At 40.3% G+C, this 24,655-nt stretch overlaps 1 protein-coding gene across 4 annotated transcripts in view; it reads left to right on the top strand.

Moving 5' to 3' along the window:
- The first annotated feature begins 1,783 nt into the window (after nucleotides 1-1,783).
- Nucleotides 1,784-24,655, top strand: part of FRYL (FRY like transcription coactivator) — a 248,447-nt gene continuing 225,575 nt past the window's right edge. For 3 of the 4 annotated variants that reach the window (XM_082638429.1, XM_082638428.1, XM_082638427.1), the window contains exon 1: nucleotides 1,784-1,986. The gene's annotated coding sequence lies outside the window, so the exon portion shown is untranslated. The remainder of the gene's footprint in view (nucleotides 1,987-24,655) is intronic. The other variant, XM_082638430.1, reaches the window with a different exon arrangement.

Genomic DNA, 24,655 nt, shown 5'->3' with positions numbered 1-24,655 from the left:
ACCAGGAGTCTGGGTGTATGGGCTAAAAAGTAATAAGTAATCCTATTGTGGGCAAGTATGAAATAGAGAAAAAATATATAAATTATATTTGTAAGGTGATGATCTCAACGTGGTTGGTTTGGTGTGACAAAGAGAATCTAGAGGTTACTGTAGACAGCCATCTGGAGTTATGAGCCCAATGTGCTGGTGTAACAAAATAATCTTGGCTTCATAAAGCAAGTGATTTACAAAGAACTTGAAAATATTGCCTAGATCTTGATTTTTAAAAAATACCTTGAAGGCCATATAAATATAATCCAGATATTTCCTTATCTCCTACTAGAAACACCTAAATCACCTACAACGTTTCCCTTTTCTCACTCTTCCATATTTATGGGTATCCCCAGGAGGTTTTCCCCCTGAACTCACGGAAAAGTCCTATCGACTACCGCTGTTTTTTCTGGTATAAATCCCTTCCAGGGTACTGCTGAGCGCTGCCACTATCTTGGCATCATTGGTTTCCACTGGGCTCTCACTGCAAATGCACTAAACATCCTGAGGTGCAAAGTCTCTTGAAGTTCATTGGCAAAGAGGGGCAGAACATTTAACCATTTACCCCTAACATTCACAGACGGGTACCAAAGCACTTGAGTACCCAATTTTAGTAGGTACGACACTTTCGGTTCTTGCAGTTCCCATGGGAAACTGGGGAACTCCTAACGCAGACCACACCAGGCTGCAGCAGAATTCCTCCTCTTTCATGCGTGAGGTTTCGCGGCAGGGTTAAGCTTCCGGTGCCAGACTGCCCCATTCTCTCAAGAAATAGCCTTCTGGTGCCCGCTTGGGCTCAACCTGGGCTCCCCCCTGGCACAGTTCTAGCAAGGAGGATGGACTTCTTCAACTTTGCAGGCTGGCATGGTGGGTGGGCATCTATTCAATCTTTTCAGAGGAGTAACTTAGCTCTCGTGACAAACCCCGAGATAACAACAGAGGACGTGAATTAAGCGGAACTTTTAATGGAAGCGATTTAAAGTGTTTTTTAAATGAATGTGGGACAAACAAGGACACCTCTAGGTTTGCAGATACTTTTATTAAAGCTCTCTGGAGTAGCGAAATGCCAGTGGGATCGACAGTAGGAGTAGAGTGGACGGTGAGTGAAAATTTGTTGAGTACATCTCAGAAGTTAGTACTAGAATTTCAGGTATTCTAACTCATTCTAACCACTCCATTCAGTAGACCGAAGGATGAGATTCCGCAGTATCCCATCTCCAGTTCCCGATATATTACTCATCTGGAGAAGATTTTGAAATTTTCTCTTCTCCCTTTCCGTCTTTCTCCAATACAGGCTGTGAGTTTGTCTACCACCCCTACCAATATTTAAAGGGAAAGGCGCTTAGAACAAGGCAAAGTAGGGGGGAGGACCTTGCGGCTGTGTTTCTCAAACCCGTAAGGAGAGAGAGCGATAATGGGTAAGGGGCGTGCAGACTAACTCCTTCCTTGCCCAATCAGGTGCACAGGAAGATGTCCTTTTACCAATAAAAATAAAGTTCGCTTTCCGGAGGCGGGAGGGTGAGCCTTGACTGCCAGTTCTCCAAAGCAACGATAGAGTAGAAGACGGAGAATGATTAGAAGTAGGACCAACCCAGGAAAGGGGGCGGGGTGAAGGTGGGGGGTAACTCTGAGCGGCGGCTGGACTGGCGAGTGGGATGCGACAACTGCTGTTCCTGTAGTAGTGTTTCTCGCCAATCAGGAAGGCTAGGGAGTGGGCGGGGCGGGGAAGAGGTGGGAAGAGCTCGCAGCACCGCCGGGCGCCCGTTGGGCTCTGGGGGGAGAGAGAGAGAAATCCGGTTAAAATCAGAGTCGGAGGGAGGTTTAACCACAGATCGGTTCCGATCGGATTATTCCTTAAAGGGGACGCGCCATTGTCAAGAGAACGGAGCCTGGGGCCCGAGGGCGGGGACCGGCGGCGCCTGAGGAGTGAGGCAGCTGCACTTGGACTGGGGACGGGTAGGTGTTGCCTGAGGAAAGGCGCTTCATTTCACTTTCTCTTCCAGCCCCAGGGGTAGGCGCCGGGATGCCCGCCGACTGGCGGCCACAGCCCTGGCGGGAGACGAGGTCGCCGGCCCTCGCTCGCTGCCTTTCTGATGGGAGTCGAGGGGGAGGCGGGCCAGGATGGCTGGCAAGCTGCGCCGCCCGGGCCAAGACTCATAACGGACACTTAGCCGCGGCGCAGCCCCCGCCTCAACCGAAAACCCGCCGGAGCGGCAGCGGGTCCTCGGGGAGCGCCGCGCGCCCCGCTCCCCCGCGCGCCCGGCTCCCCCGCGCGCGCGCTGCTTCCTTGCGCGCCCCCTCTCCCTCGCGCGCCCCATTCCGCTCGCGCGCGCCGCGTCCTCGTGGACTCGCGGGAGCCGCCCCGCGGGGAGGAAGGTGGCGGCGGCGGCGGCGGCGGCGAGGCGGAGGGAGGTCGGCGGTCACTGCTTCACTGCCCCGGCTAGGAAGGCAGGGCTGAGGAGCAAACTTAGCGCGGCAGCTGGAGGCCCCAGGCGAGGAGGACGCTGGGGACCCGCTGAGCGCGCGGAGTCGCCAGCCCGGCCCAGCATTGTCCTGCTTTTCCTTTGCTCTCGTCTCTCCGCCCACTGCTCTCGGTAGTGGGGAGGGGTGCGGACGCGGGCGCCGTGCCCGCGCCGCTCCGCGCCTTCCGCGCACCCCCAGACCCCGAGCCTGCCCGAGCCGGAATCTGCCCCACCGACGCCGCAGCCAGCGCCTTAGGGCCGTGGGGGCCAGTGAGTGTCCTTGCAGCTCTCAGTCTCCGTACCGGCGCAGGCTCCCTGTGCGCTGTGCTCTTACTTGTAACTTTTCTTTGCCAATTGCTGGAAGTTGTGGCTTCCGGGCGGCAGGTTCTTTGGACAAAACCTCAGTTTCTTGCGTTCTGGAGAGCCTGATTTCTACAGCGAAATGGTTCTTGATCGCTGTCGGTGTTTTCCTCCCATCCCAGTTTCATTTCTCGGCACCTAAAATCGCTTCTCTCGTGGATTTGCATTGTAAGGGAGGATTAACCTCTCTCAGGTCAAGATAATTTGAAAAAAAAAAAAAAAAAAGGGAGTGGTGCTGATGACGAGCTAGAGCTCTATGTAGAGCCGAATGCGCCTTAACCTTTGAACTGTGGAAAGTATTACCTCGACTTTACTGGCGGAGCTTCTTTTGGAAGGAAAAAAAATTGCAAAACGAAACAGAACAAAAAACTCCAGGTTGCTAGGGTCTATAGGATTAGGAAAAAAAATAAACTTTTGATAAAAGTAAAGTTAGTTTTGTAACTGTTCTGCCCAGCAGATATCTCCGTAAATTTCTGCCACTGAACCCATAGGCATTATAATTAGTAACAGTAACTTGTACTATTGATAAAACATGTAAGAAGTTTTTTTCCATCTTGAGCACTGCTGCTATTCTATACCTGTCAATACTTGCTAAAGAAATTATATTTAGAAACAGTACCTCCTTGTTAGAGACCTTATTTAGAAAAGGAATGTTCTCGTGAACCGTTCATTTTTGACAGTTTCTTCTTGTGCAGTACTTTGTAGAGAACTTGCATGTGCAAGTTACAACACTATAAACAAAGCTGCGGTGTGTGTGTTATTCTGTAGTCTTTTTTTGGCTACTCGTTATCAAAGATAGCATTCCATCCTGTCTTTTCTTACATTCTGAGTTATTTTGTAAAATTACTTCTCTGGAAAAGTGAATTTTATTGGAACCTCTGGCCCAGCGGGTTTTTTTTTTAAGCAATACTAACAACTTTCCAAAGTGTTCATTGATTGTATGAGTGGTGTGCAGCATTATAACATAAGTTCACAGGCTCAGCAATAACAACAGAGAAGCTATACTTGGGAATCTAAAAGCCAATTTCAGGTAATAATATTTGAGAGATACTTGACTCTTCCTATAGAATTTAGGAAGTGTAGACACACAAACATGATCTTTCGTACTAATCTTGTTGGTATCTGGCGTTGTTACACCTAATATCCTCCTTCCTCCTCTTCTCTTTGATCCTCTTCTTCGATAAGTATGTCAGGCAGGCCTGCTGGCATAATCGTCTTTTCCATCTCATAATAGAAAGTAGAAGATTAAAAGAAGCTTCCAAATTTCTATTTTTGTTTACTTACCAGCTTATTTAAACAATAGAGGAGAAAATTCCTGAACTTTTAAAAGATCGCATATAAAGAAAACACTCAGAATTATCTTTGAATTATCTAGGCTATGTTTCCTGGAAAACATATTTTTCCTGTGTGCTTTTCACATTGTTTTAAACATTGTCCTAAATATACACATTGCCAGGGAATTTCTTGAATTGTGAACTGTCCATTGAGATCCCTGGGAACTAGGACTGTCCTCTATTTCTGTGCAGATTCACTGTGTCGCCTAGTACTTTTCTAGTGCCCAATTAATGTGTCGACTTAGGTCTTTGTGACAGAAAACGATACTGTTCTATAGAGGCTGCTTGAGAGGCTTATATATTTATTTTTTTAAATAAACACCTTTCTGAGCAAGTTACACCAAAGAATAGCAATTGGTTTAGTGTTTGGGGGAAGATATATTAATCTAGGGGCTTTTTGTTCTGTGTACAAAACTGTGATTTGTTTCTAATATCTGTTCCACGGACATCTTTTGTGATGGTGATTGTTTCTTGTCCCAATTATTAGAATTAGGTTTAATCTGTCAACATCTGTTGAGTACCCATTTATTTGAGGAGTTTTATGGAAAGGTAAAGTAGAAATGGATGACAGTCATTGCTCTCAAAGTTATGGAGTTTAATGGGAAGATGCAAAATTATCATCCATAGGGAAAAGATAATGTGTATCCCATTGCAGTAACAGGTGCAAACTAACAGTGACACAGGATTCATGCCCAAAGGGTAAAGGAATAGTGGAATGATAGAAGAAACTTAGGTGATGTGGGAAAGTTTTCATTGCTTTATGTAGCAAATTTTATAATATATATTTTAAAAATTAAATAAAGTATGTTTGGGGTGTATGTTCACTACTTGAACTATTTTTAATCTATAAAATATTGGGGGGGCCAGAGCATGTACTCTGAATTTCACCTATTGTTACCTCATCACAGGGATCATCTATATAACCCAGCTCAAATGTCACCTTGTCTGCAAGCTCTCCTGTTCTCCTGATCCTAAGTGGCAGCTCTTTTCTCTTGCTCCTGTAAAGTCCTTTTACAGCGCCATGCTCTGACTTACAGTATAGTTATGTGTGTATTTATTCATTAGCTTGTGGATTTTGGTAAAAACCATTAACAAAAGTTGGAGCCTTCCCGCCCCCCACCCCGCCCCCGCCAGTCCCTTTTACTGTTGCCTAAAGTACTTGAGCAGGTTTATTATTATTAGCCCAATAGAGTCTGTAAAACCACAAGCAATAAAAAAGTTCATACATATTGTTTTGTTTGGGGAAAGAGTATATGAGTGTTTAAAGGAAAAACCAGTTTTTTCCTTATCGCCAGTTTCACATGCTCATTGTAAAATATTGTTATGAAGGAAATGTATAATTTAGAAACTATCCCCTCTAACATTGCCCCTATCACATTATAACTATTGGTAATGGTTTGACTTTTAATTCCAGGTTTTTTTTCCCCTTCTTTTTTTTTATTACCTTCAGATAGGAGTGCCTTAAACTATCATACTTGAGTAAGTTATGTTTACTGGGAATGGAGAAAGGTAATCAATTTTTATACACTTATTTATTTTTTATTTTATATAATAAAATAAATAATTATTAATTTCTCCAGGTTCAGTTATTATGGTTATTTTACCTGTTCTTGAGAAACAAGGCTCCCACCAGTATTTTTGTGTTCAAAACATAGTCTATGATTTATAGACTATTAGAAACATAATCATTTCAAAAATGGTCAAAACCTGTGTCCCTGAACATTTTAAGTATCTTTACGCTAAAATGTTTTTGGAGTACATACCGTAAGCCTAATCTCTTCTCATTTCTTAATTCTTCTCGTCTCTAGAGAGCATTAAAAATTGCTCCGAGACTGCCAACTGGCACTGCTCACAGTAGCCCCTGGAGGAATGTAGGAAGATATTTGTTTCTCATCAGTTCACACGCAGAGGTTTTACTCTACCCTTATGTTGCTCATTATAAAAAGGGAGCTACAATTTAGGCTGATGAAGGAGGTGATAAGATTCTGTTGTTCTGGGTGCTTCCTTAAGCCAGCCCAGGTGGGAAAAAAGGTTTTCCAAAGGTTCCTAAATAGAAAACGCAGCTGCAAGCAGCCAGGGCTAATCAGGTGAGAAATCTCCATTTATTCAGCAAGTTTTTATTGAAAACTACACCTAATTTGTGCACCATGTAGGCACTGAGAATAGGATGATGAAGTCTGTCTGGACCACAAGCTATGAGCTCCTCTGAGTAGGATCCTTAAATAGAGTGGTACATATGGATGAAAGGTAGCATACATGATGTGTACTTTTAGGTGATTTGTTATTCACCCTTGTTTGTTGTTCTGTATAGCTTCTTTCAAAGTATCCTAACAAACAAACCTGGTATTCCATAGGAGGTGGGTTGGGGTCCTGGAGCCTGTTAAAGTAAATCTGTGAGCTGTAGAATTTTTTTTTTTTTAAATTTCAAGCACTGCTATTCCTGTGAGGCAGAATATTTCAGAAATTCTGCAGATGTTGATATGTCTTTCTTTATACCCTACAAGGATCGTCCATTTCATAGACCACCGTTATGACACTGTATCTGTAACCTAGTAGGTAATGCACAGTTTACTGATGGAATAGTAACACATTCTTTTAAACTCAAAATGCTATAATAAATAGATAGCTTTATCAGGATTTTTTTCTGTTATGAAAATAATTGTTTTGAAAAATCACTTGTATTAAAATATAGTGTGAAGTATTTCTAACTTTTACAAAATGGACTACCTCCTTTCCCCGCAAGCCTGTTCTGTTGCTCGATCTTTGTATTGGTGGGGAAAGAATCAGATTGTTGAGAAAGGGGCCTTGTAGAATTGTCAGTGATGGAGTCAACCAGGCTAGGAAGAATATCTGACCAAGGATACATCCTATGGAGTTTGACCATAATGCAGCAAGTGTGATTTGTCGAGTTTTGAGAAGAGTTAAAAATTTTAAATAACAGCTTAATTGAGATATAATTTACATGCCATACAATTCACCTATTTAAAGTGTACAAGTCAGTGGTTTTTAGTATATTCTGGAGTTGTACGTCTCTATCACAACCAATTTTAGAACTTTTTCATCACCTCATCACCTTCCTTACCTCCCTCTTCAGCCCTAGGCAACTGCTAATCTACATTCCATCTCTATACATTTGCTATTCTGGATATTTCATATAAATGAAAGATAACATTTGTTTTTTTTTTTTCTTTTTGCGGTATGTGGACCTCTCAATGTTGTGGCCTCTCCCGTCGCGGAGCACAGGCTCCGGACGCGCAGGCCCAGCGGCCATGGCTCACGGGCCCAGCCGCTCCGCGGCATATGGGATCCTCCCAGACCGGGGCACGAACCCGCATCCCCTGCATCGGCAGGCGGACTCTCAACCACTGCGCCACCAGGGAGGCCCAAGATAACATTTTAATAAATGTGCATTCCTGTGTAAATCCGTCCCTCTAATGTGCATAAATCCTAGGAGTAGAGAGGGTCTTTTCATGACCCTCGAAGTTTAGAAAGATTTTCTTTAAGAGGGAATTTATCTAAATCCTTATTCTACCTAAGCCTGGAGAGAAATGGGAAAAGAGATTTTTTTCCCCCTATAAAAATCATGACTCATTTTGAAAGAAAGAAAGAAAAAGACTCATTTTGGTGACACTTTTTTGTGTTCATTTAATCATTTGGTGACTCTCTACAAGTAAGTAATTTGTCTCAAGTTCTGTATACTGGACTTAAATAAAGGACGGTACTTTGAAAGAAGTTGAAAGTACTTGGTAAGTTCTAATCATTGCTGAATGTAACTTGATGTTTACCTTATTGGTTCAGAATATATTGCGCAACTTGTCATTTATTTGATCAGAGATAGTGCTGCGTAAGTTGATTGTGATGAACTTGTATTGCCCCTGCACAGTGCTGAGACCTTGTAGGCACATAATAAGTGTATATTGGTTGCCTGACCACTATGATCATAGATATTTTCATCAGCTCTCTAGTCCTTATTTTCTGTCTCGTAGTAATAATAGCAGCTACATTTATTGAGTGCTTACTAAGTAATAAGTTCTTTATATGTACTATCTTTTTTTTTTTTTTTTTCGTGGTACGCGGGCCTCTCGCTGTAGTGGCCTCTCCCGTTGCGGAGCACAGGCTCCGGATGCACAGGCTCAGCGGCCATGGCTCACGGGCCCAGCCGCTCTGCGGCATGTGGGATCCTCCCGGACCGGGGCACGAACCTGCGTCCCTTGCATCGTCAGGCGGACTCGCAACCACTGCGCCACCAGGGAAGCCCTATGTGCTATCTTTTAAAGTAAAAGGATGCAATTTAGTTTTGAGAATTTTCTGTATCTCCATTGATTGTAGTTTTACAGGCTTCTGATCATTTCTTTTTTTTTTAGATTATTTTGAATGACCATTTTTGATCAAACCTAAGACACTTTGATGCCACTGCATTCTTGAACTTTTAGGAAATGTCAGCATAAAGTTTTTACCAACTGAATGTTCCTGTTGGTTGACAGCAGTTGTGAGATACATTTCTATTTTAGAACAACCATACTTCAGAGAGGTTGAAGTGGTGGTAGTGTTTTTTTAAAGGGCATCTGGGAATTAAAGAGGGGGATATTAGTTTGTTCATTTGCTGCAGTGCAGCTTCATTTTTTTAGGTTGTAAAACATTCACAGATACGCCTTGTTGCCTGAATGAATTTCAACATAATATTTCAACTTCTCAGAACTCCTTGTTTTGTCCTCTTTTGTGTGTTTTTTTTTTTTTTTTGGGTGTGTCTATTTCATGGTAACATTCAGATGTGATGTAATTTAGTTCAATACTAAAGAATGCTGGAAAGATCATTTAAATGTGATTTTCAGTCTTCTTCTCCATTAAAAAAATTTAAGATGGATAATGCTGTCTATAAATACTAGTAAAAAAAAATATTACTTTGGTGGTTCCATTCATGTGTCTTGGATGTCAGTGAACTCATCACAGTGTATTTGCAGAATCTCCAGCCATTAGTCTCCTCAGTCAGCAATATACAGACCACCATATTTTGTTCATTTGTTGGTGAAACCATTCCTTTCTAAAGCATGTTTGGTTTTGGGGAATAGATTTGCTTATTACTTTATTGTTACCTGTATCTCTTTGTTTGCTCTCATTACACCCACCTGTAGTAGTTTACTCACCTTTCTGATTTGGTATTTTCCGTGTCATATGAGACTAGAACCCATAATCACTTGTTGAATGGTGGATAAAAATGATAGAAGGTTCTGGGTGAGAAACTGAAGAACTTCCTGTGCATGGAGCTTTAGTGCTAGGACCTTGTTGTGTTGGTTTTTACTGCTTAGAAGTAAAAGGTGGTATAACAGAGTGGTATATTTAACTTCCCCTGAATAATGGATCTCTTAAAATTCCGTCTTATTAAGTCTAACTCAAGTGGATGGAGAATAATTAAGTGGATGGAAAATAATTCTTTTCTGGGTGTCTTGATAGTCTACTTCATGTGAGAACCCAGCCCACAGCTTGTATACCAGGATACCTGTATTCATTGGTATATTGTTTGCTGCAATTCAGAAATTAGAGGCTTTAAAGAACTGTGAGGTTGCATATAAAATAGCCACATGTGCCTGTTATCTCGATATTTATATTTGAACAGGATCTTTTGCTAATCTGTTTTCTTTGAGGTAAAATTACCTTTGTAGATGCACTTTTCTGTGTTTATGTTGATGGTAACTTAGGCTGTGTATTGTTTTTAATATTCCTGGCAATACTGAATCCATAGTATAGTTTCAGTGAATACTGGTTAGAGTTTTAGTCATACATTTCTTTATGGTTACTTCACTTTTTCCTGTTGTAGAACTCATGGAGTCATAATGTTTAAGAGCTGGACTGTCCTTGGGAATGATCTAATATGACTCCTACATTTTGTAGACGAGGATGAGATTGTGACTTGTTTAACCTATGGATAAAAATTGAGTTCTTTTTTATTCTCAGTCTCATGTTTTTCCTGTTCTGGCATATGCTTGCCCAAGTAAAAAATGTAAAAGATAGAGTCTTAGATTATTGTGGCCTCTCTAACAGAGGTCTGCAAAAGTTTTATGTCACACTCCAGCCGCATAAAAAAGTGTATCTGCATTTCCAATATGATGGCCCTAGAGAGCCATCCGAGCTGTCGTATGTATCAGTAGTTCATTTCTTTTTAGTGCTTAGTAGGGTTCAGTGTATGGATGTACAACAGTACACAGTTTGCTAACTCTTCACCGTTGAAGAGCATAGGAGTTGTTTCCAGCCTTTGGCTGTTACAAATAAAGCTACTGTGCACATTCGTATATAGGTTTTTGTGTGAACATAAGTTTTCATTTCTCTGGTATAAGTGCCCAAGAGTGTAATTGCTGGGTTGTATTGTAAGTGTATGTTTAGTTTTACAAGAAATGGCCAGACTATCTTCCAGACTGGCTGTATATTCCCAACAGCAATGTGTGAAAGAGCCAGCTTCTCTACATGCTTGCCAGAATTTGGTTATGTTCACTGTTTTTAAAAAATTTTAGTCATTTTAATAGTTGTGTAGTGATAGCTCATTGTAGTTTCAATTTGCCTTTCCCTAGTGGGCAAATTGTTTCCCTAATGAGCAAATTGAGTTGTTTTTCATTGTTGCATTTTGAGAGTTCTTTATATATTCTAGATATGTCTTTTGTTAGATATGTGATTGGCACAAATTTTCTTCCCATCCACAGCTTGTCTTTTCATCCTCTTAACAGGGATTTTTTACAGAGGCAAGAAAGTTTTAAATTTTCATGTAGTGCATTTAATCATTGTTTTTTCTTTTATGATTGTTCTTTTGGTGTCATGTCTGGACTGTTCACCTAGTCCTAGGTCTCAAAGACTTTTTTTCCCTGTGTTTTCTTCTAAAAAGTTTTATAGATTATGTTTTACAAAATAATCACATTTTTACCTTACAGCTTTTGATAAAGCACTGGTATTGGTAACAGGCAGTTGTCAGCTCTCCCATTTTCTTGTTGCTTGCTTGTATTTTGCTTTTTTAATATGTTTAATCTGCCTTTCTTTGCAAAAATCTTAAAAATCCATCCATGAGTGATATCATAATTCTACTGAGATCTGCAGATCTACTTACTTGGGCCCATGCGGGCTGCAGCATGTTGTGATCTGCTGAAAGTGAACAGGTGAGAACATCACAAACAACCCCTCCAGGGTGCGAAACTGCTACCTCTCCCTTAGGAGACTTTCATCTACTGCAATACCTGAGTGTGTAGTCAGCGTCACAAACAGAAACTCTTCTGAATATCTTAAGCTAGGAGAGATTTCATACGAGGTATTAGGTGCTTACAGAATTGTTAGAAGGGCCTAACAGCAGGTTTTAGGGGGTCAATCCAGAGGTAACTCACCAGGGCAGCTCAGAGGCCACCTTGGGAGCCGTGCTGGAATCAAGACCTCGTGCCACCTCTGCCACTGCTGCATTTGCCTCTAGATACTCTGAAAACTGCAGGACAGACCCCAACTTGCAACCCTGGATTAGGAAGTCAGATCAAGACACCTCTGCTGCTGGTGCTCCTGCCGCCCCACTTCTCGTCACCCAAGAAGTTGGGGGATGGACTCTGGAATTATGCTGTAGAGAAATCTCATATTTCCACAGCTGTGCTTGCCCCCCAAACAACTAAAAAGGCTCCTTTCTAATTGCTCATAGGTAGGCGGGAGGTCAAGTGCGCCAATCTGTGGTATCCAGCATAGTTCACGTAAATGCCATAAGATGGAAGCAGCCTGATGCAGGACCAAGAGCAGGTGCTGGTGTCAATCTGACACACTGAATATTAGTAAACCTCAAATTTCAAATTTAAGATAACATATATGTACTATCTTCTAGTATTTTCTTTTTACCTTACTGGCTTGAGAACCCTTCTTTTGAGGCTTGCATTTACTCCACTTTGAACTTAATACATTTTGCATGGCTAAGTAGTAGGAACATAGCAAGTCTGGTATGATTTTTTTCCCAAATATTTAAATTTTATTCTTAATGAATTGCAATTTTTTTTTTTTTTTTTTTTGCTGTACGCGGGCCTCTCACTGCTGTGGCCTCTCCCGTTGCGGAGCACAGGCTCCGGACGCGCAGGCTCCGCGGCCATGGCTCGCGGGCCCAGCCGCTCCGCGGCATGTGGGATCTTCCGGGATCGGGGCACGAACCCGTGTCCCCTGCATCGGCAGGCGGACTCTCAACCACTGCGCCACCAGGGAAGCCCTGAATTGCAATTTTTGAAACCATATTTTTCCTTTTTTTATAAATGTATACAAGTATAAAATGTTACTGTTTTGGGGAACACTCATTAAATTCAGTCAACATTATTCTCTTGCTGTCTGGACCTGAGCTTTCTCTCTTACACCTATGTTTTCCCCAGCTCTCCCTGGAGAATTCTGTGAAAGAAGTGGATTTTCTCCTAGAACTGTGCTTTGGTATCAGAGGCACTCCAGCCAGCAGCCATCAGTACTCTGGTTTCTATTTGTTGAAAATAATTAAAGTTTGGTTTGTTTTATTGCATACTTTGAATTTTATTCCTGGGTGTAACAAATTTTGGCATAAAACCAAAAATTGAGACATACAGATATCTTTGCAAAGACTGGTTTTATATGGTCTGTAATGGCAGTCAATTTAAAATACAATAAAATAAGTTATATTAAAATTTTTGAGTATGTGTTCATGTGCATTTTTCTAGTGAGAAGTCTGTAGGTTCATCAGATTCTCAAAACAGAGGCCATGACCCAGGAAAGATTAAAAACGGCTGCTCTAGAGGTATAAGTTCAGTCAAGACATTTGCCAAACATTTAACACCAAGGCTTCTGCCGTCAGTCACAGATACCTTCCCTGATCTCCATCCTGTATCTGTAGACTTTTTTCAGGACATAAAAAGAAAATTATTGTTACCCAAGTGTTTAGGGAGGGGCCAAGGAACATCATAAGAGGTCATTATTAGATGAGGAGAGACACCTGGAAGTCAATTATATCACCCCAATAATTTTTTTTTAAGAAGATATGTTCCCATATGGCTGATGGTTTCCTGAAAAATAATGTGTTATACATGTCAAGACATAGTAAACTGTTGATATCTGCAATCCAGTATATTACATCTTGGGGGATTTATTTGAATGCTTGAAATAGTTATAAAAATAATTTATATGTTCAACTCTAGAGCCTAAAATTGTACAAATGGGGAAGGAATCTACAAACTTAAACTCTGTAATTCATTTAAAATAGGTAAGAGATGATTCAGAGACACATAAATGTGTTGGATTTTCACATCCGATATGTCACATTTTCTCATAATTTTAGCTTTGTTTCTTAACTAATGACCTCTCTTCATATGCCAAAGCCTAAGTGGAATGTAGCATGGTTTGTAGAGATTTAAAAACCTTTTGTTTAAATAAAATCATGCACAGAGATCTCTAATATAAAGTGATGAAAGGAGAGATGGTTTTAGTTGATGTAGGGGCAAGAAAAGCCTTACTTTTTGTACATTTACCTTTACCCCCTCCCCCCCAGACACACACAAATAGTTATGAGGGCTTTAGAAACAGGTGGGCCTAATGTAATCACAAGGGCCTTTAAAAGAAGAAGCAGGAGGCAGCAGAATCAGAACCAGAGAGATGGCATCATGAGAAGGAATTGACCGGGCGTTGCTGGCACTGAAGATAGAAGGCCGCCGTGAGCCAAGGAATGTGGGCAGCTTCTATAAACCAGTAAAGGCAAGAAAATGGATTCTCCTTAGAGCTTCCAGACAGGAATGCAGCTCTACTGACACTTTGATTTTAGCCCTGTGAGACCTGTTTTGGACTTCTGACTTCCAGAACTGTAAGACATATATTCGTTACCACCAAATTTATGGTAATTTGTGATTGCAACAATAGCAAACTGATACAGTGCTTACTTAATACATTTTAGGAGTAAACATTCTTTCTTAACACAGCCTGCTGAATTTTACCCTCATCTATTTCAACAGCTCTTTCTCTGTACCTGATTTTCCCTTTTCAGAAGGAGAAGAACCAGAAGATCCTAAACTGTCTTCAGATTTATCAATTTCACTTTAATTCTTTATAGGTTTATAATATATGCAATATAAATTAATAAAAGGGTTCGAGTGCTTACCTTTTCTATGCTGGTTGTGATGAAGTTAGAAAAGAATGTGGCAAGACCCTATTGTAGATAATAATCAAACAGTTAACAACAATAACTACCAAGCATCAGATGACTGAGCGCCAAAGTGAGTGGTAGGGATAGTAGTAGGTATCGTGAAAGGGCAAAGCAGAGAGCAGCTGTTTTAGACAGGAACAATCTCTGAAGGCTTTGTAAAAGAGATTTTTGAGCTAGGAATATGCTCTTAAAAGTATTGGGGAAATTGGTTCCAACAAAATAATCTGTGTTATTAGAAACACAAAACTTAAAGTTTACTAGTTTAATTATTATTTTATTATTTTTTGTGAACACATGGGAGAAATATTTTTCCTATTGATATTTTTATGGTGGAGGAAAGACTTGTAGAATTTTAAAAACTTGTAAATGCAAACTACAGTAAATTGATGACATTTGTCTTGATAATGTGAAGTATAACACCTGAGGTATCTGTATTCCCTGTGTTGCCTGAGTGATACATATTGCCTTGAGTGATACATATTTTCATTGTATTTTAATGTTTAAATCTCAAAATATGATTGGAAACCTAATATGATTTAATCTGAGTTCATTGTGTTATAAGTGCTAAAAACATTGACCATGATTACATTTTTGAAGGAAAGGTATTACATGGGCTTGCTAAAGATAATTATGTTAGACTAAGCTTACTTTTTAGATAGGATTATTGGACTGTGGGTCAAGAGAATGCAGAAGGTACAGTATAACTGGATTTCAGCCAAACATTTTATAAGATTTCTCTCTGTTGACAGGGGGAGGCTGTGGGCTGGATGGCCATAAAATTAGGTAGAAATGTGATTGGTTGAGTAGCACCTCTAAAAATTAATAATGAATTGATGACAGCTAGATAAAAATTTCTAGTGACATGCTGAAAGTCACTGTCCATATTTTTGTAATGATGTGAATGAAAACATTGATACCATGCTTATCAAATTTTTGGATGAAATGAATTTTTTAGGGTTGACTTTTGAAAATAATATTTCTGACTGAAATGGTGGGCTAAGGCTAACATGATAACTTAATGGAGCTTGATGTGAAGTCCTGTATATGAGTTCAGAAAACAGCTGCATAATTATAGGGGTGAGGGAGATGTGGTTGAGTACAAACAACCTAGGTATTTTAATTACTCTGATAAACTCAATATAGATATAAAATGTACTGCAACTATAAGAAAGGCTTCATAGAATCGTCATCTGGACTACTGGAGGAGGAGGTTCAGAAGAGGAAAGGTATCAGTCTTACTTTATTCTGTACTGTCCAGATTATACCTGGAATACTTTGTTGAGTTCTGGATGTGACATTTGACGAGCTAGAAAACAGAAAATAACAAGTGTTGGCAAGGATGTGGAGAAATTGGAACACTTGTACATTGTTGGTAGGAGTTTATGATGGTACAGCTACTGTGGAAAACAGTTTGACCACAAACAGTTAAACCGAAATTATGATATGACCCACATGTTCTGTTCCTGCGTACGTACCCAAAAGAATTGAAAACAGGTGTTCAAAAAAATATTTGTAATGAATGTTCATGGCGGTGCTTACATAGCAGTTTACTTTAGCTAAAAGGTAGAAACAACCCAAATGTAATCAACTGATGAATGGATAACCAAAATGTGGTATATGTGTACAATGGAATATTATTCAACCGTAAAAATGAAGTACTGATAAATGCTTCGAAGTGCATGAACCTCAAACGTTATGATTAGTGAATGAAGCTGGACACAAATGATCACATATTGTATGAGTCCATTGATATGAAATATCTAGGACAGGTAAATCCATGGAGACATAAATCAGTTCGGTGGCTGCCAGGGGCATGGGGAATGGGGAGTGACTGCTTGATGGGTATGGGTTTCCTTTGGGGGTGATAAAAATGTTTTGGAACTAGGTAGAGGTGTTGTTGATTGCAAAACATTGTGAATATACTAAATGCCATTGATTTGTACACTTAAAAAGGTTAATTTTATATCATGTGGATTTTAGCTTAATTTTTAAAAAGTGTCAGTACATATAAATCAGTTGGATAGTATTGAGAGTCCAGAAATAAACCCTATGATCAATCAATTTTTAAAAAAATTTGACAAAGGTACCAAGACAATTCAATAGGGAAAGAACAGCTTTTTCAGCAGTGTTGAGGCATCTGGAGATCCCCATGCAAAATGAATTTGAACCCTTCCTCACACCATGCCCAAAAATTAACTAAAAATGGATCACAGATCTAAATGTAACAGCTAAAATTATAACATTCTTCAAAGAAAATATGAATAAATCTTAGTGACCTGGGTTAGGCAAAGCCTTCTTGGATATGACACTAAAAGCACAAGCAACAAAAGATAGGTAAATTGGACTTCATCAAAATTAAAAACATTTGTGCCTCAAAGGATACCATCAAGAAAGCGAAAAGACAGGGCCTCCCTGGTGGTGCAGTGGTTGGGAGTCCGCCTGCCAATGCAGGGGATACGGGTTCGTGCCCCGGTCTGGGAGGATCCCATATGCCGCGGAGCGGCTGGGCCCGTGAGCCGTGGTCGCTGAGCCTGCGCATCCGGAGCCTGTGCTCCGCAACGGGAGAAGCCACAACAGAGAGAGGCCCGCGTACCGCAAAAAAAAAAAAAAAAAAAGCGAAAAGACAACCCACAAAATGGGAGAAAATATTTGCAAGTCTTGTATCTAGGATGTATAAAGAACTAACAACTCAATAATAAAAAGGCAAATATCCTAATTAAAAATGAGTAAATTGATGAATTTTATGGTAAGTGAATTATCTCAAATACTGGTAAAAAATGAGTCAAGTGGAATATGTTTAGCGATTTCTAGTCTTATGGGAATCAAAAATTGAAATCCTACTCTTTCACTGCTTTTCCTTTTGCCTTTTGCCCTCCCCCATTCCATCTCTCAACTTCTATCAGCTGTACCTTTTATCCTTACAAGGTTGTAAACATTTACATTCTGTTCTGTAACCTTAATGAAATCTTTGGTGCTTTGTTTTTGTATCGGTCATACATCTTTTAATTACCATGCAAATATTAATTGCAGAATGGAGTAGTGAGTTTATGGTTACATTTCCTTCTCTCCACACCAGTGTCATGATCCCATGCCAATAGAAGGATGATGTTCCTAGTATCAAAGACGAATGGATTCTTTTTCCCTATAATCTATCAGTTGCTCAAAATCATGTCATATGTATATGTTTTCACACTTGAACCATTACCTCCTTGAATAGCTTTTTTGTTTTTCCTGATGTATCATTTTGGTTGTTTTTGGCAGCATTTTACAGACTATCCACCCACAGGTGACATACCTGGTGGTTCTGACGTTTCTCTTACTGCCAGTGGCTGCTGTAACTCCAAGCATCTTTTTTTCACTTACTAAAAGGCAGGAGGAAGGGGATAGGATGAGTGCTTCTTCTTTTTTTTTTTTTTGGACCTTCCCCCTTTTAAAATATATTTTTGAAAAATTTTAAAACAAAAAAGTTGTGAGAATAGTAATATGAACTGTCTTTCACCTAGATTCATCAGTTACAAACATTTTGCTGTATTTGCTTTTTCCTTTATCTTTTGTTTCTATAAATCTAGATCCAGTTGTCCTTATTTTGGTGAATCTTTTGAGAGAAAGTTGCAGAGATCATGATTCTTTACCCTTAAATACTTCATCACATATCACATAAGAAAAGGTGTGATCATGGAACAATGATTAAATTCAGGAAATGTAATTGTCACAGGTTGAGATCTCTGGGGAGCAGATGCTGAGCCAGAATTAGGATTGTATTTACAAAAGTGAAAGAAGGACGCAGGATTGGGCAGGTGGAGCTGTCAGATTGTGATGACACCCTGTCTGCCAGCACAAGGAGTGCACCCGGAATTAAGACTGTCCATTAGGGGAGTTCCATGTTGGGTAGAAATTGCTTGGCCTCTGACTTGCGTTTTTCATTTATGGGCTGGGAGCTGTCCAGAGAATATCGAGAAGGCTGAAGCTAACTCTGATGAAGCGAACAGCTTAACCACACTCCTCACTCCTGGTAGTGAGTCTTTTGAATGTGAGTGGTAGATTTCCATGTCTACCACAACACGGTACTATTATCTAATATACAGTCCATGTTCAAATTCACCAGTTGCCCAGTAATGCTCTTTACGGCAAATCTTCCTTCCCACCATCAGATCTCTTTTTATCTTGGAGGAAAGTCTTTCAAGAAGCTCCCCAGATGACTTTCCTGTAAGTCTCATTGGCTTAAACTGAGTTGCTCGTTCACCTCCATTGCTCAGGCCAGCTGCTGGCAAAGGAGAATGGGATCTCCAGGGCTTGTTTAGACCTGTAGTGATTTATCCCATGGGTCTGGGCAAGAGTCTGCCTTCCCTAATCCTGTGCTTCTCACCTGATACCTTAGAGAAAAGAAAAAAAAAAGATTAGATTCCTTTAGCAAGGAATAAGGAAGGAAAAGCTGTAGGTAGACAGCATTCCGCTGGAGCTTTCTGTTGCATACCTTTTTTTTTTTTTTTTCTGTTAAGAAAAGAAACACATGCATTCCTGTTGTGAAACCAGCTTCTTAGTTATTCTGTCTTTGGAACAGAATCCATTCCTTTCTTCCTTTCGTGGAGTTCACTAGTTTTCTGTATTAATAGGATGAATTATAGTTTAGTCCTGCTGCACACCTGCCATTCTGGGATTTCTTTTTCATTTCACTCTTGGATCATTTCCACTGTTTCCTGTGTTCTCACATCCACTTTATTGGTTTTCATTCTTGCTTGCTAAAGAACGCCCTCAAGTAATGTTCTTACATGTCTGAAACTGTCTTTATTCTGCCTTCTCACTTGATTGATCATTTGGATGTAAAAATCTAGGTCAAAATTACTTAATTCTGGAAGTTTTCAAGACATTGCTCTGTCTTCTACAATTGAGAGTTTGATTTTAGTCAGATTCTTAATTGTTTTTTCCTCAAATCGTTTAGAATAATTTTTGGCTATGAAATTTCACAGGATTTGTCTAGGTGTCTCTTTCATGGAACAGAGGGTAGGTCACTTGTTTTTTATTCATTAATTATTCGTTACCTGGCTCCCTGTTTTATTTTATACCTGTACTTTATTACTGACCTTCTTTTATTGTTGTTAACAAGCTCTGGGTGTTGTTAACATCAGTGTGGATGGTTCATTCAAAGCCCTTGACGATACCTTTGACAGACACTGCACCTATTAGTCATTCTTCGCTTTCTTAAGACTAGTTTTGTTCAGGTATTTAAGGTTCACCTGCTTCACGGGCTCCTCCCCAACCCAAAGGGGGCAGTTTGTAAAGCAGCCTAAAGTCAATAGTGTTAGTTTCATTCTCCTTGCCAGTGATTGGTTCAGGCACGGTGACGTATAAAGGAAGTCCTCTGGGAGTCTGGTTTCCTTCAATTTATGAAGGCACACCCCTTCTTTTGGATGTGGTGACGTGAGCTCATGATACATGGAGCTGCTGCAGCCATTTTGGGTCACTGAGAAGAAAGCAAGATGATGTATGACCCCCAACTCAAAAATTAGCTTGTTTAAAATTGAATTCCTGATCCCTAGTGCTCCCCAACCCCAGTTTTTTGCTCCATCTTTCCAGTTGCTCAGGCCAAAAAGTCTTGCCGTTATCCCTAACTTTATTGTATGCACATAGAATATGGACATCCCACATCCTATTCATTAGAAGATCCTAAAAGCTCCCCCTTCAAATTATATTTGCAGTCTTACTACTGTTTCCTATTGGCACCACTACCATCCTGGTCCAAGTCACTGCCATTTCTTGCCTAGATTACCACAACAGAGCAGTGGCCACCCAGGGAATTTTCTTAGGGTTCAACTAGACAGATGTTTGGATTGCCATAGGCCACATTTGACATCAGATTTGCTTAAGAGGATATGAGGAGAGGATATGGGAAACACAGCTTACCAGCAGAGAAGAATCAGATACTCTCTTTGGTAGAAGTCCTTGTAGCAGTCTACAAGGAGAACAGCCAGAACCATTCTCTGTGCCTCTCCCCTCTTCCAGGTGAAGCTTAAGTAAGTAATGAGGCTCACATGATGGATATGTAATTAACTTTGCGTAGGAGCCCCATGTTTCACAAGAGCCATTATCTTGTGTAACAACCCGTGAGCATAGCTTCCAGGATCCCTACAAAGTATGTGCCGAATTATAGGAGTCACCATAGTAAGGGAAGCCCACAGTTACAGCCACTCACCAGGTATTTATTGTTTCTCTCGGTCCGAAGCAACTTACCAATAGTCATTTTTACCATAAGCAACGTTGCCTGGTAACACAGCTGACATTCTGCCTGTATGGTTTCCAGGGGAACAGAGCTAGAAGATGAACTGAATCCAAGAGCAATTTCTCAGGCTCAGGAACAAGGGTTTTGCTAACACTTCAGTCACAAATAGCCTCGTAGTGAGAGTTCTCCGGCATCAGTGCTTCTCCACTGTACTCTGTTCTCAGCACAGTAGCCAGAGCAATCCTTCTAAATGTATGACAGTCATGTTACTCTTCTGCAAACCGTGCAGTGGCTGCCCAGAGCACAGCTGCCTACAGGCCTTACCTGAGTTGGTCCCTCGTTACCTCTCTAATTCTTTTTTCCTATTACTCTTTCCCTTACTCATCTGCTCTAATCATCCTTTTTTTTTTTTCTCTAATGTACCAGCCATGTTCCCACCTTAGGGCCTTTGTGATTGCTCTTCCCGTGTGGCTGGAATATGCTTACTCCTGATAGCTACCTGGCTGAGTTTTCAGATCTTTGTTGAAGTGTCACCTTTTTAATGAGATGTACTCTGACTATTTAAAAATTGCAACGCCTGCCACCTCTGGCACTTGCCAGTCTGTGATTCTTCTCTACTTTTCCTTTTTCCTTTCTTCCCTCCATAGCTTCTCTCATCTCTTTATGCCTCATAATTTATTTATTATTTCTATTGTCTGTTGTCTTCCCTTGTTAGCATGTAAGCTCTAAGAAGGGCAGGATTCTTCTCTTTTGTTCATTGATGTATCTCAACTGCCTAGGACAGTGCCTGACACATGGTTGAAGCTTAGTAGGTTTAAGTGCACACACAATTACAGAGGGCTTATTGTACACTGAGCATTTGACATATATTTATTTAATCTTCATGAAACCCTCTTGAAATAGGTACTTTTATTATCCCTTTTAAAAATAAGCGTGGATACAGAGGTTAAGAGACTTGCTTCATGCTGCTTAGCTCGTAAGTGAGTCCTTGCAAGCTGGCTCTGGAGCCTGTGTTCTTAACTGTATGCAGTTAAGCATCTTTCTGCATATATTTTTTTAAACCTGATTTTAGATTATATCTTTTTGGTAAATTCCCCTTTATTAACTTAGAGGTTATGGCCATTTTAATGTCTTGATGCGTGTAGCCCAATTATTTTGCAGGATCCCATTAACCATACGTGAATGTATTCTTTAAAAAAATGATTATTGGGGTGACTTAATTGACTTCTGATCATCCTCTTTCACCTAATAATGAACTCTTACGGTGTTCCCTAGTACTTCCCTAAATACTTGGGTGACAATAAATTATTTTCCTTTTATGTTCTTGGAAGGGGGAACAGATACAGGATGGAGGTCAGAGAGGGTTTCATGATTAATCATAGTAGAAGCCTCAGTGTTAAATAGTGGGTGAATGTCTTGGTTTAACTGATACCTAAAAACTTGCCATTCTCAATCTTGTCTGAATGATGGCTCCCTTTGAGAATCTAATGAAAGCTACGGACTTCTTGCATGAAAAATGCCTATAAACACACGCTTTAAAAATTTTATAGAACTTATTGTATTGTAAATTGATTTCCATCACAGGCCATATAAAACCAGTCTCTGCAAAGATTTCTATAAAGTCGAGTTTTTGTTTTTGTGTAAAATTATATGCCGCATCCAAGAACCAAATCCAAATATTTGTTTAAAAAAATTGAGCTTTTTATTTTCAAAAGTTAATTTTAATGGGAAGACTGGTTTATAATAAGTCAAAATTGTGGCATTGTCTTTGATATAGCAATACATACGTCATTTAAAAATTTTCAAACTATTTTTGTTTTAATGTCAACCAAAGCAGAAAACGTAATTTTTAAGATTTGTAGAAATAATTGGAATTCGAGTCAGATCACATAAGACAAGGTTTTCTTTTTTTTAATTAAAAAAAAGCCTTTTTAATAGACTTTATTTTATTTTATTTTTTATAAATTTATTTATTTATGGCTGCGTTGGGTCTTCGTTGCTGCGCACGGGCTTTTTCTAGTTGCGGCGAGCAGGGGCTACTCTTTGTTGCGGTGCATGGGCTTCTCATTGCGGTGGCTTCTCTTATTGTGGAGCACAGGCTTTAGGTTCATGGGCTTCAGTAGTTGTGGCTCGCGGGCTCTAGAGCATAGGCTCAGTAGTTGTGGCGCACGGGCTTAGTTGCTCCACTGCACGTGGGATCTTCCCGGACAAGGGCTCGAACCCGTGTCTCCTGCACCGGCAGGCGGATTTTTAACAACTGCACCTCCAGGGAAGTCCCTGTAGACTTTATTTTTTATAAAGACTTTTTTTCAGAGAGCAGTTTTAGGTTCACAGCCAAATTGAGAGGAAAGTACAGAGATTTCCCATAGAGCCCTTCTCCCATTCATGCATAGCTTCTCGTATTAACAACACCCCCCATCAGGGTGGTGTATTTGTTACCACTGATGAGTCTACACTGATAAATCATAATCACCTAAAGTCCATAGTTTACATTATGGCTCACTTTTAGTATTGTACATTGTAGGGTTTGGACAGATGTGTAATGACCTATATCCACCATTATAGTATCACACAGAGTATTTTCCCTACCCTAAAAATCCTCTGTGCTCTGCCTAATCATCCTCCCACCCCTCCCCGGCAACCACTGATTTTTGTTTTTACTGTCACCATAGTTTTGCCTTTTCCAGAATGTCAGTATGTACAATATGTAGCTTTTTCAGATTGGCTTCCTTCACTTTAGCATTATGCATTTAACATTTCTTCATGTCCTCTCATGGCTTGATAGTTCATTTCTTTTTAGTGCTGAATAATATTCCACTGTTTGGATGTACCACAGTTTATCCATTCACCTACTGGAGGACATCTTGGTTGGCAATTATGAATAAAGCTGCTGTAAACATCCATGTGCAGGTTTTTGCATGGACATGGTTTCAACTTGGGTGAATACCAAAAAGCACCAGCTGCTGAGTCGTAAGGTAAAAGTATGTTTAGTTTTGTAAGAAACTGCCAACTGTTTTCCAAAGTGACTGTGTCGCTTTGCATTTTTACCAGCAGTGTATCAGAGTTCTTGTTCCTCTACATCCTCTCCAGCAGTTGGTATCGTCATTGTTCTGGAATTGGCCATTCTAATAGGTGTGCAGTGGTATCTCACTGTTGTTTAAATTTGCATTTCCCTGATGATATATGCTATGGAACATCTTTTCTATGCTTATTTGCTATCTGAATATCTTTTCTGGTGAGATGTCTGTTAAGGTCTTTGGCCCATTTTTTTAAAAGGATTTTTAAAATTTTTATTAGAGTATAGTTGATTTACAATGTTGCACTCATTTCTGCTGTACAGGAAAGTATGTCAGTTATACATATACATATATCCATTCTTTTTTAGATTCTTTTTCCATATAGGTCATTACAGAGTACTGAGAAGAGTTCCCTGTGCTATGCAGTGGGTCTTTATTAGTTATCTATTTTATATATGGTAGTGTGTAGATGTCAATCCCGATCTCCCAATCTATCTCCCCCCCACACCCCCACTTTCCCCCCTGGTAACCATAAGTTTGCTTTCTATACCTGTGACTTAGCACTTTTCTCTGTATGGGAAGATGCTAGAGTCTGGGCTCATTGAAATCATTCCTTTGATATGCACCTTAGCTGTCTAGGGCCAGTATCCTGTTCTTTCCCATCCTGAGTCCCCTTAGGGTGCACTGTTGGGAGTTGGATAATTTTTATTTTTATTTTATTTTTTAATTTTAAAAATTTATTTTTGGCTGTGTTGGGTCTTCATTGCTGCATGCGGGCTTTTCTTTAGTTTGGGTGAGCGGGGGCTACTCTTCGTTGTGGTGCGCAGGCTTCTCATTGCAGTGGCTTCTCTTGTTGTGGAGCACAGGCTCTAGGCACGTGGGCTTCAGTAGTTGTAGCTTGTGGGCTCTAGAGTGCAGGCTCAGTAGTTGTGGCGCACGGGCTTAGTTGCTCTGCGGCGTGTGGGATCTTCCTGGGCCAAGGCTAGGACCTGTGTCCCCTGCATTGGCAGGAGGATTCTTAACCGCTGCGCCACCAGGGAAGCCCAGGAGTTGGTCCATTTTTAAATGTGGTTCTTTTCTTT

The sequence above is a fragment of the Mesoplodon mirus genome (assembly GCF_964341445.2).
Source record: "Mesoplodon mirus genome assembly, chromosome: 2".
In the NCBI taxonomy this organism is placed as follows: domain Eukaryota; kingdom Metazoa; phylum Chordata; class Mammalia; order Artiodactyla; family Ziphiidae; genus Mesoplodon; species Mesoplodon mirus.
Note: the sequence above shows the minus strand (reverse complement) of the source record. Positions and strands in the feature narration are given on the sequence as shown.